This window comes from Macrotis lagotis, chromosome X (assembly GCF_037893015.1).
Source record: "Macrotis lagotis isolate mMagLag1 chromosome X, bilby.v1.9.chrom.fasta, whole genome shotgun sequence".
Lineage (NCBI taxonomy): Eukaryota > Metazoa > Chordata > Mammalia > Peramelemorphia > Peramelidae > Macrotis > Macrotis lagotis.
This window is the reverse complement of record NC_133666.1, coordinates 414,015,022-414,032,776: the sequence shown is the minus strand read 5'-3', so window position 1 is coordinate 414,032,776 and position 17,755 is coordinate 414,015,022. Positions and strand designations below refer to the sequence as shown.

At 34.1% G+C, this 17,755-nt stretch overlaps 1 long non-coding RNA gene across 1 annotated transcript in view; it reads left to right on the top strand.

The window, feature by feature from the left end:
- Positions 1-7,496, top strand: part of LOC141503004 (uncharacterized) — a 71,847-nt gene extending 64,351 nt beyond the window's left edge. Inside the window, exon 3 of the long non-coding RNA XR_012472737.1 lies at positions 7,286-7,496. This is a non-coding gene — a long non-coding RNA (uncharacterized LOC141503004). The remainder of the gene's footprint in view (positions 1-7,285) is intronic.
- The last annotated feature ends 10,259 nt before the right edge of the window (positions 7,497-17,755 follow it).

Sequence of the window (17,755 nt, the reverse complement as noted above, 5' to 3'; positions counted from 1 at the left end):
TAAATTTAGGGGATCCCATCAATTAGGGAATAATTGGACAAGCTGCATTATATGAATGTGATGGAATATTATTTTGCTATAGAAATGTTGAGCAGGTAGATTTCAGAAAAACTTGGAAAGATTTGTATGAACTGATGCAAAGTGAAATGAGCATAACCAGGAAAGCACTGTACAAAAATATCAACAATATTGTATGATAACCAATTCTGAATAACTCAAGGACTCATGAAGGAAAATACTATCTGTAGCCAGATAAAGAATTGGTGAACTCTGAATGCAGAACAAGCATACTTTATAAACTTACTTTATTCTTTTTCATGGCTTTTTTTCCCTTTTGATCTGTTTCTTCTCTTATGGTATGAAAATATGCTTTACATGATATTACATGTATAACCTATATCAAATTGCCACCTTTTCAGAAAAGGGGAGAATGTTAAAATTGTTTTGACATATAATTGGGGGAAAATATGATTTAAAAAAGTAAAAGGGCTTCCCTGGCTTTGCAATAAACTTTCTATTCAAGCATTTACTAAGCAACTACTGTTTTCTGAACATTCTTGTACATAATGAAGATACAAATTTGAAAATAAAACTCCTACCTTCAAGAAATTTATATTCTACTAGAAGAAAACATCATATTCCTAGATAAGTACAAAATATATACAAAGTAAATCAATGTAATTTGGAGTGAATGAGAGCACTATCAATTGGTGATCAGGAGAGGTTCCATGTAGGAGACAATATTTAAGCCTAGAGAATCTACAAAGCAGAGAAAAGGAGGTGGAAAGACTATTTATTTTGAATAGATTTACATATTTTACATTTATTTTATTTATCTTTATACAAGCTATGTGTCTCTTCCACCCACCTATATACACAAACTCACTTCCAATAGAATATGAACTTTTTCAGGTCAAGAACTATTCTCTGTCTTTGATCTGCAGTATTTAATGACTCAAGTTCTGGCACATAGTAGATACTTCATATTTTTGTTGTTCTTCAGTCATTTTATGATCTACTTTGGGGGGTTGTTAACATTTCCTTCCTCAGTTCATTTTACAGATAAGAAAATTGAGACTGTGTTAATTAACTTGCCCAGGGTCACACAATTAGTAAGAGTCTGGGGTTGGATTTGAACTCAGATTTTCCTGACTCCAGAAACTCTATCCTCTATGACATCTAGGTGTCCTTTTATATCTTTATAGATAATAAATACTTATTGTTCTGAATTTTGAATTTTTCATTCTATTATCAAGCCTCAGGGGAAAAAAAAACTGTGAGAGAGAACTAACAGTATTATTCTCCTCACCTTAGAGATGAAGAAAGTAAAGCTGGGTCATGAATGATTTGCCCATCACCATACGGGTAGGATCAGAAGCAAGATTAGAGCCCATGTTCCCAGTGACTCCAAGTCCAATATTCTTTCATCTCTAGTATATTGCTTCTTAAGAGACCACCCTCTCAGAGCCAAGTTCTTCAGGGGTCTCATACAAGGAAGCTTCTCTTGCCCTCTTCCACCCTTGTCAGTTCAGAAACATATTTTCTCCTGGACTGCAGGATAGAGGTGGTTCAGTCCTTCCCCAATATCTATCAGTAGAATCCACTTGTATCTTAGAAAAACAAAGGAAAAATAACACTGTGGCCATCAGTAGTAAAAATCATTCACATCAGTAAGTGCTAACTCCCCAGCAGTTTGGACCATAATAGAGGCAATAAAAGGAGAACCAACCATAGCTTATTTTGGCATTTAAGAGAAGGTAAATGCAACGGTTCCATCAGTAAATAGCATTGCTCATTTATTTATTAGACAACCTAGAAGAGGAATGGGTATTCACCTTTGTCCTCCTCAGGCTTCACATCATTTTGCTGTTGCATATTGCCTAAGGCAATGGTGCCCACTGCTACTCCTTGTGTTTGTAACAGCAAAGCTCATTTCCATGGCTCCCTTATGGTTTCTAGTGACAATAATATATATTTTTAAAGCTTGGCTGATTTTATTCATGGAAGCCACCCAATAGTTGACACATTTAAAGTGGCAGAAGTCCATTTTGTGTGTGCTGGTTTATTCTTACAGTTATGAAATATTGTACTATATATGGGAGGATCTTTTTTTCTTTTAATTGGCTTGTCTCTGTTGGACCATGCTCCCAGTGCCAACATGTTGTACTCTATGCCCAATGGGAAACTGTAGACACACAACTGTTCTCCTGTTGTATATTTTTCCTTCTCCTATAGCAGACTGTCCCAAGTCTTTGATGCAAAAAATACCTATGGAAAGAAGTACTTAGACCCGGAAATAATCTAAATTAGATATTAGCCTCAGTGACAGACTGATCTCAGAGGATGGAACTTAACACAGCTCCAGCACTCTCTTACCCCTTCTCTCATTCTTGTGTATTATAATGAACTTGGCCTATAAACTGCCAAATTTATAATATTCTCTAAGTCCTCATTCTTCTTTATCTCTACAGCATTTGATAGTTTCAATCATTCCCTCCTCCCAGACACTGACTACTCTCTCTCATTTTTCATGATATTGCTTTCTTCTGGTTCTCTTCCCTATCTGGTCTGTCCTTCACAGTATCCTTTTATAGACAATTCTAGTTTCCAAACTCCACATTAGTAAGTGTAGCTCAGGAACTGTTTCTTAGCTTATTCTCTTTTCTTTCTATGATATTTCTATGATAATCCCATCAGTCCCCATGGGTTCAGCCATCACTTTTATGCTGACAACTCCTAGTGCGTATATATATATATATATCCTATTTCTATTGAGGATATCTCCATCATTTAAGGACCCAGATTCAAAAATTTAGAGTTATCTCCAACTCTCCCTTCTCTTTGGCACCTCCCATCTAAGTTTAATCATTTCTTCTTACCAATTAAATAATGCACTTGTCCCCTTTCTGTCACTCACATAGCATCACTTTAATTTCTTGCCTGGATTACCTAATAGTCTCCTAAATGATCACTCCACCTCCAGTCTTTTCTCTTTCCAAACTATCCTTCAAATAGTTCCCAAATCAATATTCTCATGACATAGGTGAGGTACTGTCACTCCTCAGGGAAAGAAGAGAGAGGGGGGGAAGGGGGAAAGAAAGGAAGAAGGAAGATAGAGAGCAGAAGAGAGAGAGAGAGAGAGAGAGAGAGAGAGAGAGAGAGAAAGAAAGTGAGAACAAGAAAAAGAAAGAGAGTAAGAAAGAAAGAGGACAGAAGGAAGGGGAAAAGAAAGGTATGAAGGAAGAGAGAAGGATGGAAGGAAAGTTAATGAAGCACTTTTTAAGTGCACAGAAAAGGAAATTCAGATGGAAATAGTCAAGTGAGATAGTTTTTAAACATGTTAAATTTATTATTACTAAAAACAGTGTTATGCATAATTGAATTATAGTTTGTAATCATATTTTTCTATTTTATTTTATATATGACATTCTTGGAGGAGTGTTAGTTATGTTCAAACACTTAAAATAAAATTTTAAGTATACATATCTTCCTTCTAGGCTCAATTTTAATGGCCTCCATGTTTTTTCCTCATTCTTCTTCTTCTCCTATCCTACCCCCATCCCCAGGTGTTTACCCTCTTGAAACTTCTACATCCATATCATACCATACTACACCCAACCTACACCAGACCACACCAGACCACCATACCATAACTTCTCAGTGTATAATAAAAACTCTTGAATTCAGAGGTTACTTGATTTGTCTTTGTTTCCACAATACCTGCAACAGTGCTTACTTGCACATAGTAGGAGTATGATTTTTTATTAAATTTGGTGTTTGTTGTTTGTGGATGCTTGTTGAATTTAAATAAATTGATAGGGACCTCCTTCTGAGTAAAGAAGGCTGTGAATTAGATTTCCTGTCTTGGCAATTCCATCCTCCTCCCCCCCTCTACTTACCTAGAACTAAATTCATTTATCTAGGTATACTTTTGAATTACCTTCACTAATAATTTGCTGAGTTCCTTCCTCTAATCCATCACAGCTTCTAGACATTTTGGTCTACTTCAAATTCACTCAGTAAACTTCCTAAATTGCCAGTGATCCAGTATTAAATAAGGCAAATGTTCAAGTTTATCTTTGTTTTTTTCCTCTAGTGGAATGAAAGTGAACCCTGATTAAAGCATGGATTCCTCTATTAAACTCAAAGACAACATCATTATCCTCATCACATAACTTCTGATTACACATAAACAAATAAATGACAACAGCAATCATGCTTCATTTTTCATTCTAAGTGGATACAACAAAGCTCAATCAGATGCAATCACATAGTCTTATCAGAAGTTATTCATATTAGATAATAAGTGTCCACTAGTGCAATTTTTTGATTACCAAATCTCATACTGATTGGTAAAATATGTATATGGTGGCAATGTCTAATGCTGTAAAACACCACCTTAACCAGCCTTTCAATTCCCACTATATACTATGTTTTATTTGTAATTTTGCATTTACTTTGCTGATTTTATCATTCCACTTTTCACCTCAAAGAACCAGTGGAACTCCCAACAGCTGGTTATCATTCTTGCATTCACATTATCACTAGCAATAATTACTTAATAGAAGTCATAGATTCTCACAGGGCTCTATATAAGACTCAATCAAACAGCAGAATTCAAATTCTAATTCAGTCCAATTTCACTAATATGCTCTCTGCTCAGACTTCTGCATTTGATATTTATTATACCAAGTAAACCTCCTTATTTTTAAGATTTTATGGCATTTTTCTTTACACTGATAAGAACTTGCATTTACATAATACTTTTAAGATTCACAAAGTACTTTTCTTACAAAAAGCCCCATGAGAGTGGGGCAGCTAGGTGGCACAGTGGATAGTATACTGGTCCTGGAGTAAGAAGGACCTGAATTCAAATCTAGCTTCAGACACTTAATAATTACCTAGCTGTGCAACCTTGGCTAAGCCACTTAACCCAATTGCCTTAAATAAAAAAAAAATTAAAAACCTATGAGATTAGTATTGTAAATAATATTTACATCCCTAAATAATATTTCCATCACTATTTTATAAATGGACAGAACAGTACTTTTAGATATTAAGTTAAATAACTTGGTCATGATCACATAGCAAGAAAGTACAAGCATTTGAATTCAGATCTACTAATTCCAAGTCAGAATTCTACCACACACAACCTTTACACAGTTCTACATTTCCCAAGAAAATAGAATCTAACCCTAGATTTCTAAATATAGATTTTCTTATACCATGAAGGGCTATTGGATAGTTTTATTATACTATGGATGTCTTTGTTACAAAGGGCAATGTTATAAATTTATCTTCTGTTTGTTTTGTGACTTTTAGTATTCTGTCTTTTTTTCCTTTAAAAAATGTTAGTAGGGGGGTGGCTAGGTGGCATAGTGGATAAAGCACCAGTCCTGGAGTCAATTGTACCTGGGTTCAAATCTGGTCTCAGATACTTAATAATTACCTAGCTGTGTGGCCTTGGGCAAGTCACTTAACCCTGTTTGCCTTGCAAAAACCTAAAAAAAAAAGTTAGTAGGATGTAGTATATAAATAAAGGATTTTCCAGCAAAAATAATATTATATCAAAAATGAATGATTAATGGGGGGTACAGAGAGAAACCTGATTATGGTTCATAAAATAACTAATAGAGAGACCACTTGCTCCATATACAATTCCAAGTGAAGTGAAGGAAGGCCTTCAACCCATTAGGTGGACCCTTTGTGGTAAGTGTGATTAACAGGAAGACATGAGCATTTGAATAGATAGCCATTTAATAGAATGGATAGGAACAGGTTGTAATCTGCATCACAATAGAATTGCATAGCCACAATGATGAGATAACAGATCCCTCAGTACATTAATGTTTAAAAATAATTCTACCTAAAGCATAACCAACTACAAAACAAACTAAATTTCAAAAATAAGAAAAATAATAGAAAAAGTATTTGTGAATGATCACTAAGAAATCTTTACTTTATCTTAACTTTAAAAAAGTAAGACCAATATTGGGTATCGCATTGTATGAGTTTTGATGTTCTTTTATGTCAACTTCCTTTGCCATAACTGATATAAACATATGTGTTATTTTTCCTAATTATCATTCTTTAAGCTTGATAATATATGACACTAATGTACTAGAATTTATTTAACCCCTTTCATGGGACACATACTTTATTTACAGATTGCTTTGTTGTTATGATAGTAATTGCTGTTATAACTAAGTAGTAATAATTATAACTAACATTTGTATAGTGTTTCAAAGTTTGAAAACACTTTATAAAAGTAAATTTTTATATAGATGAATTTTTTCATTCTATTTCATTCATTCTACTATTTCTTTTGGTATAAATTTTAAGATGATATTTTGAAGACAAAATGTATAAGCATATTTGTTACATTTATTATACATTTCTGTATTATTTTCCAAAACAATTGGATTGTCACTACTCTATTAGCAGAGAATTAGCATGCCTATTTTTCCACATTACTACCAACAATGAATTTGTAGTGTTTTACACTTTCTGCCCAAGTGGTGCTAATTATAATTTCCCTAATTATTACTTATTTAAATACTCTTTCAAATAGTTGATAATATTCTTCTAGGAGCAACTAGAGGGATAGTGAACAAAGCACCAGGCCTAAAATCAAGAAGACCTAAATTCAAACTAGCCAAATGTATTTACTAGCTATGTGGCCCTGGGCAAGTCACTTAAACTCTGCCTGGCTTAATTCTTCCATGGGCTAAATGGGAATAGTTATAGCTCTTACCTTCCAAGGTAATTGTATGGCCCAAATAAGATAATAATTATAAATTACTTAGTAGTGCCTGGCAAATGATAAGTATGATATCAGTATTGACTATTATTCTGTGAAATATTAATATATATCCTTTACCATTAATCCACAAGAAAAAATTATTTTTATTCATATATTTGATTTGTAATTTTCAAAAAACTTTCATATAAATAAAAGACAACAGAGTATAGTGGAATAGTATGGAGTTGGGAACAATTGTTCTTGCTCACTGCTACACCATTAGCAAGTTATGTGAATTTGGGTAAGTCATTTGGCTTCTCATTTTCCTATATTGGGAAAAGGAGATGATTACTAAGGTCTTTTCAAGGTCTATGATTTTATCTTCCCTGATAACGGATTTTCATAGGCACTGTGATGAATCTTATACTAGACCATAACCTAATAGATTTGTCTGGGAACAAACTGGCTATTATTTTTCATTTTAGTTCTGTCATCAGTAGCCCTCAGTCATCAATTTGCACTTTCTTCCATTTCTGTATTTAGATATGCTATGTGATGGAATGATTGAAAAAACTGGAAGACACCCTTATTCCAACTTCATTCATGCTGTGATTTCACACCTATTGAAAACTGTTTTTCTATTTGGATCTTATTCCAGCTGTTGGCTTCCTCCTGCTCCTTCTATTTCTCCTCTGCCTTACAGATTAAATACAAGGGGACAGCACTGAGGATAATTTCTTAAATGATTCATATAAATCAGGAAATCCCAGAAAGGTGATGCATTTATTTCTAAGTTTAATAAGCAGTTTATAGCAGGGGGGTTTTAACCTGGGATCGTGAACTTGTTTTTTGTAAAATATTTTGAGAATTATTTTCAATACAACTGCTTTTCTTAGTATTGATTTTATTTTTTGCTTTTAAAAAATTATTCTGAAAAGAAATCCATAGGCTTTGGTAGACTGCAAAAGGTTTAAATGCCTGCCCTAGTGAAATGACTGCCAACTTATAGATTGAAGACTTGAAGCAGAAAGGAGGTCTAAATTACAGCAATTGTGCCAGGAACACTTTCTTCTTACGTTTGAAAATCACAAAAGCAAACCTTTTTAAAGCCTAAATAATACATTTTACACATATATGCACTATATTTTTTCATTTTATTTTTAAATTTAAGGCAATAGGGTTAAGTGACTTGTCCAAGGTCACATAGTTACAGCAGTCAGATACTCCTGATTCCAGGACCAGTACTCTATCCACTGTGCCACCTAGCTACCCCCTGCACTATAGTTTTTCAAATGCATATAAATGCTGTTGTGATCAGTAATATAATTTTAATTGCTACTAAATTTATATTATCTTTTTAATCAATAAACCTAGTTTTTTTTTAAAGCAGTGGATAGATAATAGTATACAATTATGAGCATGAGGAGGTCTGAAAACTTTTTTTGACATTTAATGGGGGTTTTTATAATCTAAAAATAAATTAGGAACCTCTTCCCAAGAAAGAAGTAACTCTACATAGAAGTGATAGTGTCCACCTTGGAGGTGGAAATACATGGGTGTCAATCAGACCTCAGATATTTGCAAGCTGTATAATTATAGGCACGATACTTAATCTCTCTGGGCCTCTGTTTCAACATCTATAAAATGGGGACGGCAATATCATCCCCATTTTATCTCTACTTTGCAGTGTTATTGTGAGGTTCAAATGAGGCCATATATGAAAAGTTCTTTACAAACTTCAGAATGCTACAAAAATATCTAGGATGATGATGATAATATTGATATTGATGTTGATGCTTGGGTATTTCTAGGAGCAAGTCGTAAAACTGCTCACATAAAACTATTTTGTGATTTTTATAACAAAAGTGGTTTTATAACAAGATTTCTACCAAGATTTTCTTTGTTTCTGTAGAATTCTGACAATAGTTGGTTTGTAAACTGACTAAGAGAACTAAATAATGAACTAAGGGGTCTTCGGGTATAGTCCATATATTCTCAAATTTTTGGTTCAGAAACACTTTACACTTATACATTTTAAGGACTGTAAGAGTTTTTGCTAATATGGGTTATATCTGCATATATTTACGATATTAAAATTCAAAATGAATAATTGTTTTAAAATTGCTTAATTCATTGAAAAATAACAAAAATAAACCCATTACCTATTGGCATAAATAACATAATATTTTATAAATAACACAAATATTTTGTGACAAATAATGAGATTTTTCTAAAACAAAATAATTAATAAGAAGTGGCACTGTTTTACATGTTTTTGCAAATCTAGCATCTGAATTAATTTTTAAAAATTATCATATTTGCTCCTACATTCAATCTGTTGTTATATGTGGTTTTTGTTGAAGTAGATTAAGAAAATCCAAACTCAAGCAGATATGTAATTGGACAGGGAAGGAGTATTATAATAGGCAATTAATATCATATCATTACTATTAGGAGAGGTGTTTTCATCTTATAGACTCCCTGAAATGGACTCAGGAACTCCCAGCAGTATACAAACCACACTTTAAGAATCACTAGTCTAGGGGCAGCTAGGTGGTGCAGTGGATAGAGCAACGGCCCTGGAGTCAGGAGTACCTGAATTTAAATCCTGCCTCAGACACTTAATAATTCCCTAGCCATTTGGCCTTGGGCAAGCCACTTAACCCCATTTACCTTGCAAGAACCTAAAAAAAAAAAAAAAGAATCACTAGTCTAGAACAGTAGTATCAGACTCAAATAGAAATGGATCACTGATGGCTTCATATTGACTTAGAAAAATGCAAATTAACATAAACTAAGTTGTATTGTTATTTAATTTGCTAAACATTTCCCAATTACATTTCAATCTATAATGAAAGTCATTCTTCTTGGGCCCCAAGTTTTATACTTCTGGTCTACATCATTCAGAATATTCAAGTAGGCCTCCCATGGTCATCTGCCATCTTCCAGCTAAATATTTAAATTACCATGTGCCAATCTAGTTCCAAATAATATTATGCTCTAAAAATATACTTTGTTGTCTTTGACCAGGCCATACTAAAATGATGTTTGGTACCTGTGAACCCAATTCCTTTATTCCAGTCCTTTATTCTCTTTCACTGAAACAAATGCTTAAAATTTCCACCAAACTACATTTCAAAGTTCAAACCTGCTGCTTTACTCTGTGCTTATTGCACACCTCAATTTAGTTCAGTGAAACTAATCTTCAGGAACAAGGTCACTAGGATTTGAGTTTTTATTGGCCACAGTAACTAATGAAGTTGTGAACTATGTAGTTGCTTGGGAATAGCTACATCAATGATATCATCAATGGTTATTGGAAGTATTAAAAAATATAGTCATCAAATTCTTTCAGTGACAAACTTACAGAATGTAGATTTCCACTTGCCAACAGAATCATGTCAGAAATTATCTGCTTCTGTTCCCCTTATGTAGCAGGAGGTTTATTTTGCAATGGGATGACCTCCCCCCCCCCCCCCCCCGCCCAGGCTGGTGATTGTTGGAACCAGTGCTCTTGTTAAATTTTCATTGTCAATATTCATACCATGGAAAACAGCAAATACTATAAATCAAGGCTTTAGTTATTATTTTTTTGATTTTCTAGATTTAAAAAAGTACTAGAGAAAAATATTAATTATGTAAATGTATTTAACAGTATGCCATGTATACATTTTTAAAATAAAAGATTTTAGTTGTTAAATATTTATCAGTACAACCCTGTTCCCACATCTCTGGTCCCTTTGGTGGTTAATAACAACTGTGTAAGGAACTTTAGAAGTTATTCAGTTTAGCCCTTTCATTTTAAGTGAGGAAAATGGGATTCGAGGATGAAGTGATCTGAGATTGTTGTTGTTGCTTGTCCTTCATTTTTGAAGAAGACACCAAATAACATCATAGGGTAATGTCTTGACTTGCATATGAATTGGATATGAATTGGACTTAAGTGAGACAGAGTTGTACAAAGTCAGCAGCATCTCTCAGAGACATGGGTAGGTGATAGAACAAAAGTCTGGAATATCCCAGAATGCAATATCTTTGATGCCTGGCCAGATTCCAAGCACTCATCCACCTTCATGGCCTTTAAAAGATGTTGTTCTCATCCACCATTCCAATAAGGACATGCTTGGAATAGATACCTCCCTAACTCAAGTATGGATTTGAAACCCAATAGTCACCATCAGCCTAGGTTAACCCATCTGCAGAAATTGTACACAGATATAAAGTAGCTGGTGTTGGATTGGCAACTGAATCCCTGTTGCCAAATCCAGTGCTTTTTATTCCCACTTTCCCCACACTAAATTCCTGCCTCTCCTGTTAGGAAAGATCTTGACCATCTAAACCCCTTCTTATGTTTTGAATTGGGGTTTTGGTCATGTGGAAAATTGGGAATCCTGAACCAGCTAAACATTAAAATTTCATAATACCAAAGAAACACACCTTGACAAAAGGGAATGGAAGGTGACCACAGAGGTGATTTCTGGTCAAGGTAACATTTTACCAAGGTTGGCATCTTCTCTGAAACCTAGAGCCTTAGAAAGTAGCCTAGAACACTAAGAGGTCAAGCAACATATCAAGGGTCACAAAGACCAGGTGTATAGGAAGTAAGTCTTAAACCTATTTTTTTTTTGGTTTTGAAGTCATCTCTTTATCAAAGATGCCATGATTAATGCAAGCAATCTTTTTTTTTCATGAAATGGCTACGTGATTAAGGTAAATTTACCTCAACCATTAGGACAGTTTTATAAGAAAATAATTCATCTCAAACTTGATGGCCTCTGTTGTGCAAATGCCTGTACCACAATAGGCTGAAAATAGTTTTTGGAAACTATTTTTGAGGGAAAAATACTGACAGAAATGATTCTAAAAGGACTGACACCAACTGCTTCCTATTATATATTTAGAAGGAATGTGTTTATATTTTTCACTCCCCTAATGAATAAAAAAATCTGAATGGCTTAATCATCTTTCAGAGATCAAAATCAGCACTATTTTGACAAATGTCCTTATTGTCCCATAAATCTAAACCCTAACCAAACACTAGGGTGTGACAACACAAACTTTCTGATGCCAGCAAAGGAAGGAACAACTCAGACTTTCTGGATAGCAAAGAGAAGCATCATTTCTGCTAGCTTGCTAACTGGCAGGGAAAGCAACTTGAAGTTATCATCTGTATGTTGCCAAAACCAGTGGAAAAAGTGAGGAAATCTAATCATTCAACTAACTAGTGACAAACAGCTGATTCAACTGCTTTTTTTATTTTTCTGTAATTTGTGACATGACCAAGTGATAGAACTCATTTGAAATGAGCAAGAGAACCAATAGAATGAAAGTCATGAAACTGGAAAGAGTAGATTTTAGATTTAAGATACTTGAAATCAATGAGAATTAGTACTCTAGTTTATTGTGAAAATGCAAAAGGTAGAGGAGGGACATTCACTATTTCCCAAGAACTGTACTGCCCCAATGTAGAAAATAAAAAACAAAAAGAGTTCCTGTTATCAAGGAGTTTACTAAATTTAATAAAGGTAGACAACAAATATAATAGTATTCTACCAAATATAGCTTTCAAGCAGGATTTTTTTGACAGTTGCAAGAATGATGAATGCAGCCATAAATGGATGAAGAAAGTCTTTAACCACTTAACATTCATTAACTCAAATGAGAAAAAAATGATTTTTTTTAACTATCAAGATGATATTCAAGAGTAAAGAGAGTTGGGGAATAATTCAGGAAGAACGAAATGTGAATCATGCAGATATTAAATAGCTGGGAGCAAAGGGAACATTGCAATATTCCAATACACTGGTGTTTATTCAGTAATTTGGAAATAACTCTTTAATATGATACACTGATGATAGTAAAATAAGAACAATTTTGGACACTTTGAAGGGCAAAGAAAATATGCAGAGCAATGGAATGGTTCAAAATAATGAGAAGGGGGGTGGCTAGGTGGCTCAGTGGATAGAGCATTGGCCTCGGAGTCAGGAGTACCTGAGTTCAAATCTGACCTCAGATACTTAATAATTACCTAGCTGTGTGGCCTTGGGCAAGCCACTTAATCCCATTGCCTTGCAAAAAACAAAAAAGAAAACCTAAAAAAAATAAAAACAAATAGAAACAAAATAATGAGAAGGAAATATACAAGGAGTTTTTATGATGTACATTTTTTAGGGTTGGGGGCTGGGTCAGGAGAGGAAAGAATGACAGTTAACCATTTAAGATACAACAATCAAATGGTAATTGGGCAAAGGAAGGATTGATGCTGCTGAAAAATATCAAACAGAGAAATAGTTAAATAGGAACCATATAGTATTCTACTGCATTGAAAAAGAAGGATGGACATGGAATTATGCCCTCAGATTTCATTGCTAAAGACCAGCTGGCTAGAACATAGAGGAAACAAAACAAAACTTCTAAAGGAAAAGATGGTGAGAATAAAAGATCATGTAATCAGTATTCAACATTCATAAGGTAATGAAGACATAAAGGAGGAGAAAGTGATAAGAAAATCCGCCTTGGAAGTATAAGAAACCTAAAGCCTTTTTTTCTTGGAGAGTTCACCATTACACAGCCAACTAGTATTACAAAGCCTGTTCAGTGAAGAAGGATAAGACCTGGACTCTAGAAATTTCTGTAAGTTGGTACCCTTGAGAAGAAAGGATTGAGGAACACAAATAAAAAATATATAATTTGGAGGGTATAAAGGAAATTGTTGGAGTGAAGGTGAACTGCACAAAAGTGATAACAAAGACAATTTTAATGAAAGATTAAGATGCCACACACACAAGCAATGGAGTATAATGGCTAGAGTAATGAGATTAAAGCCAGATAGACCCAGACTTCTATTCCAACTGCTGATACTGGTAAAGTGACCCAGGGCAAGTCATTTGACCTCTCTTATGCCTTAACTAACTAAATAGAATTTATCTACTAAATCATAGATCAGGTTGAAACCTGCTTTAATGTTAAGAGGTCCCTCCTCATGCTGAAAATTCTATAATTAAACAATTTTTTAAGGCTTTTTTTGCAAGGCAAATAGGGTTAAGTGGCTTGCCCAAAGCCACACAGCTAGGTAATTATTAAGTGTCTGAGACTGGATTTGAACCCAGGTATTCCTGACCCAAGGACAGTGCTTTATCCACTATGCCACCTAGCCACCCCTTAAACAATTTTTAAACAGGAATTTGAACACTTTAAAGAAAGGAAAGTTAAAAACTTTTGAAAGAGCCTAACCCTTGCTTCTGTCAATATGCAGAGGGAGTTCTCATCTGTTCTTCACTTTCCCTGCACCCTTCCAAGATCTCTATGGGACCAGACAATACTGACTAGATGAATAACAGTGACTCATCTAACTGCTAAGGCAGTGGCAACTTCCTTACCTAATATCAACAATAAACCTGTTTTAGGTATCTACTATCTGAACAATGATGCTGGACATAAAAAGGATGAGAAAGGCTAGTCCTTACACTTGAGGGGCAGCTTGGCCTATTGAGTAGAGAGCTAGTATTGAGGCAAGAAAGATCTGTGTTCTAGTCCTGTCTTTGACACATACTGGTTTCCTGATTCTGGACAAGTTTCTCCAGGCAATTCTCTAAAGATTAAATTTTAAAGTAGAGTTAGAAATCTATAATTCTGCAGGGATTTTCCTCTTCTGGGAAGTTCTCTTTAATCAATGAAACAAAGGTTCATCTTCTACCTCATATAAGTTTATACATTAATAGAAAGATAAGATGCAAACAAAGATTTTCAATACTGTGACAACAAAATTTTATTTGATGTTTTTCAGTACTTTTCACAATCCCATTCAGTATTTTCTTAGCAAGGATAACAGAATGGGTTTGCTATTGCCTTTTCCAGCTCATTTTATAGATGAGAAAACTGATGTAAACAGTCAAGAGCACGCAACTACTAAATGTCTAAGGCCAGATTTTAACTCAGAAAAAAGAGTAATCCTGATTCCAAGTTTAGGATTCTATCCACTGCAGACTTAGCTGCCCTGGGTCAAAACAGAGGAACAAATAACAGTAGCAGAATATTCCCCCAAAGTCTACAGAAGTGTTGTAAAGTCAATTTAAAGGTTCCACGTTACATTTTTACAAAGCGTCCTTCCAGTGTGGTACAGTGTTGATCTTAGAGATAATACAGATCTCCTGAAATTTATTGAATAGGGGGAGTGACATGGTCAGACTTTAGGATCAAAGATAAACTCTACTTTCTGGCATTTAAAGGACTTCAGAAGTTTATCCCCTTCTAACTACACCATTTTAGTGGTTCTGCCCAAGATGTCTGCTTTAAATGACATTAAAATGGCACAAGATCAATAATGATCAAGGAATTAAAGCAGAAACTAAAGATCTGCAAAAGCCTGTGGGCACCACCCAAAAAGTGAACAAGACAGAAACCTCCCAGTATAAGAAAAAACAAAAATATCTCTAACTTAGAAGACACTGTATGCAGAGGAAATAAGAGTATAAGGCTCTCATGAGAAAATCTCATGACTTTCAGAAACCCACAGCAAGGACCCTGGCTATGACCAGATGCAACCTTACTACCATAAAGGTATGGAACAAATAATGTCCAAGAGCTCCAAGGGCCAAAGTACTGTACCCTGGAATACCATAGAAGTCACTGAAAATCAAGTACTCTGGCATTCAAAGATATTGAGGGGTAATAAAGATTTCCAGTCCTTTTAGCATAGACACACTCTAGGAAATGAAGGTTTGTGAAAGAATCTAGATGATCTAAGTCAAGACTAAAGCAGGGTCAATCACCCCATCCAGAAAGAAAACAAGAAGTAATTGTAAGCTTCCTGGATGTAGCACAAAACACCAATTCGGAAACTAAGGTTAGGGATATGAACAAAAAGAAGAAGAGAGTAACTATTCTAGTAACCATTGTATAAACATAGATCTAGTGGTACCCATAATTTCAACCTAGAGAATAATAACAATAAAAAATTTAGAGACTAAAAATGTATTTTTCAACAAAGGCTACATAAATATCTAGAAAATTTAAAAAAGAAATAGAAAATGAAATTAGAGTTCTGGATGAAAGAACTGGAAAAGAGAGAGAATGGAAAATTTTACTGAAGTAATGAACTTCCTGAAAATTAGAAGACAAAATAGATCAAAATCACTGACTCCAGAAGGCAATGAGAACTATCAGAGAAACCTCCAAAGATTGAAAACTGAAAATATTAGACACCTGCTATGAAAAATAACTAACCAGGAAAAAGAGATCTAAGAGAAATAATTTACGAATTTTAGGATTTCTTGAAATCTATGATAAATAAGTATACAAATTATGTATTCATATATAATTATATATAATATAATATATTGGCACTATATTTCAAGTTCTAAATGTTGTGATTCATTAGAATTAGACAGCAAAATCAAAATAGAAAGATTTCCTATAAGAAATCCTAAAAAGGAATGTTCCACTGCTGATAGTTACATTCCTTTTTTTCACCCACTCTCTTACTCTTTTTAAATAGAGGTAGACCTGGATGATAAAAGAAGAAACTGGGAATCTTTGCATAATTTTTATTGATATTGAAATTTATAGATAGTAGATTAAAACAGAGAAACACAATAAATGACTGAATGATCAAAGGATAGTAATAATTCTCAAAAGAGTAGTAGCAGTTCTCAAAGATAAAATTCATGTTATAAACAATCTTATTTTAGAAGTGCTCCAAATCACTAATAGAGAAACTTAATTAGAAAAACTTTAATTAGAACAACTATCTCACATGCTTCATACTGACAAAGATAACTAAAAAAGAAAGTGATAATTGTTGGCAGGGATGTGGAAAAGCAGGTACTGAGATTCAGAAGTGTCAAACATAAAGCCTGTGAGCCACATGTAGTTCACAGCACTCTCTGAGTACAGTTTGAACCAGATTAAAATGTAATTAAGAAATACTTAGGGGGGCAGTTTAGTGGCACAGAGAATAGAGCACCAGTCCTGGAATCAGGAGGACCAGTTTCAGACACTTAATAATTGCCAATTGTGTGACTTGGACAAGTCACTTAACCCCATTGCCTTGCAGGAAAAAAAAAGGAAAAATATTAAGCAAGACAGAATACGATAAAACATAATGTTAATATGCTATTTTCTAAAGCTATATGTGACCCTCAGGGATCTTTATGTGTTGTTTTTGTTTCCCCCCATTTCTTTGAGTTTAACACCATTATACTAGTGGAATAATTATGGCGCTGTTGTTCAACTAGCCTGTGAACTAATTTGAAACTGCATTCAAAAGTTACTAAACTATACATATCCTAACAACCCAAAGTCTATATCCCAAAGAGATCAAAGATAAAACAAAAGAACCCACATGTACAAAAATATTTAATGCAGGTGTATAAAAATATTTAAAGCAGATCTTTCTTTTTCTAGCAATAAAAAGTGGCTGGACATATAGAATTATATTATTAAAATGTTATTTTTAGAAATTAGACATTAAAAACTAGACATTAGACTTTAGACAAATGTCATTAGAAATAACAAAAGGAAAGATTCTGAAGAATTCTAAAATTTGTACAATATCAGGAAAATAATTTATACAAAAAAATGGGATAAAATAGGAAATCTTTTTAAAGAAATGCTTCCAGGGTGGCTACGTGGCGTAGTGAATAAAGCACTGGCCTTGGAGTCAGGAGTACCAGGGTTCAAATCCGATCTCAGATACTAATTACCTAGCTGTGTGGCCTTGGGCAAGCCACTTAACCCCATTTGTCTTGCAAAAACCTAAAAAAAAAATAAATGCTTCCAGAGGACTCTGGTGAAACATTTTATCCACATCCTGACAAAGAAGTAACAAATTGCAGAAAGACACCTGTTTTTTTGGACAAATTCATTGCTTTGATTTCTTTGCTCAATTAAACTTATTTGTTACAAAGAGTTTTGTTGTTTCTTAATTTTCTAAGGGGAGAGGAGATTTTAGAAGAGTTGGGCTACAAGAAAAGAAGGGCCAAAAAGAGAAAGAAAAAAAAGAGGTTCATTGAA